Source organism: Propithecus coquereli, unplaced genomic scaffold, assembly GCF_000956105.1.
Source record: "Propithecus coquereli isolate 6110/MARCELLA unplaced genomic scaffold, Pcoq_1.0 Scaffold3, whole genome shotgun sequence".
Classification (NCBI taxonomy): domain Eukaryota; kingdom Metazoa; phylum Chordata; class Mammalia; order Primates; family Indriidae; genus Propithecus; species Propithecus coquereli.
The window spans coordinates 3,625,397-3,627,329 of record NW_012148618.1 but is presented as its reverse complement, the minus strand read 5'-3'; positions in this window follow the sequence as shown (position 1 = coordinate 3,627,329).

The window sequence follows — 1,933 nt, the reverse complement described above, 5'->3', positions numbered from 1 at the left end:
CAACTCTGAACGTATGTTATTTTCCTTTGGTGGAAGTATATCTGTAGGATAAATTCCCAGAATGAGAGAAAGTTAGAAATAAAAGATAACTGCAAAAGAGAGAACAGAGGAAACAAATCAAAGACACACATAAAAAATAGAGAAAAAAATAGAAAAAAGAGAAAGAGAAACAGTAGCCACAGAGATTAATGCACCACAAAGCCATTTACACAGGTACAGAAAAAAGAGGAGAGGGAGAGAGAGAAGGAGAAAAGGATGGGATGGGGATGAGAGAGAGGTAGAAATGTCTTTGGAATGCACTCTTTTTTTTATACTTTTTATTTTAGTTTTGTTTTATCCAATTACAGACTTCTCAGGGATGTCACCACGCAATGTTTACCACGATGCTTTAGAATTCATTAAAAGTAATACTGAAATACTGAAATACTAACTAGTCCACAATAGGGCTTTCCCCTCTGCTGAGAAAGCTTTTTTTTATCTTAGACGATTTTATAGTATTAAAGGGAAAAACACATGGGTTTTGTGTGTGTGTATTTTAATGGGTGTATTTCAGATTAACCTTGAACTAGCTTACTAAACAAGACACCCTGCCATGGTGAAAATACCTCAAGACTGAAACTCGAAAGACAAGATTTTAGTCCTGGCTCCAACAGTGATAGTTCTGTTTCTTAGGAAAATGTCACAAACTTCCTCAGATGTTTCCTCACATAAAAATTGGAAATGTATTTCTTGATTTTTCAGAAAATTTTGGGTGCTTATAATTTGGAAAACTTATTTTATGTGTCAACAAATAGGCACTTATTAGGATATATGAGATCCTTGGCCTCAGGCATTTGGCATGCTAGTAGAGGGAGTGAGCAAAGAGCAAAGAAAATCAGTAATAAAATATCCCCAAATGAAAGAATATAACAGAGTACTGTGTTGGAGAGTGAATGAGAGAAGGAGGGTGCTACTTTAGATCGGGTTGTTAGAAAAGATCTTTTTGAGGAGGTCCAGATGATGAGGGAAGAGCATTCCAGGCAATGTGAAGAACAAGGGCAAAGCCTGGGGACAAGGGTAGAGCTGGTGCACGAAGGAACAGAAAGGAGACCATGATGGTGAAACAGCACTGGACATGTGGAGGGAAAATGCAAGGCAATGTCAGGGAGGTAGGCAGAGGCTGCTCAGGGTGTGATGTTTGGTCATTATTCTCAGTGTGCAATCTTAACGTGGACAGTTGAAGTCTGAAGATCACTCTGGCTACTATGTGCAGAATTGATCTGAGGGAGGCAAGTGTAGAAGCAAGGAGAGCAGTTTGGAGATTTTGCAGTACCAGGAGCAAGAGATGTTGATGACTTAGCCTGGGGGAGGGAGGGAAGAGCAGGTGGTAGTAGAAAGAATTAACGGAACCCGACACGCGTTTTGATGGTAGAGACATTAGGACTTGCCGACAGACATGATGCCTGAAAAGAGGTATCAGAAATAACTCCTAAGATTTTCGATGAAATAACTATTTATAGCAGTGTAATTTAATAATATGGTGATGACTTAGATCAGATGAGGTGAATGGTTAGAAAGAAACTACACTATTTTAAACAAACATTTAATTTTCACATAGGAAATATTTTTACATGGTTATGTATTTTTTAAAGTAGGAAAATAAATACAGTGCAGTGAAAAATCTTCCCATCCCAGTTCCCTTTTTATAAAGGAGGAAACTGAAGTTCTTATTTAAATTCTTAAAAGTGTGAATTCTTAAGTAAATTTTGCACACATTCTTCTTTTCCTTCTCTTAAATACACATTTTGAAGAATATCTTACATAATATTTTGCATCTAAATTTTTCACTTACAATATATCTTAGAGAATTTTCCATGTTAATATTTAAAAAGTTTCCCAAATCCTTATATGCCTGCTTACTTCTCAATTTATGAATATATAACATTTAAAAAGT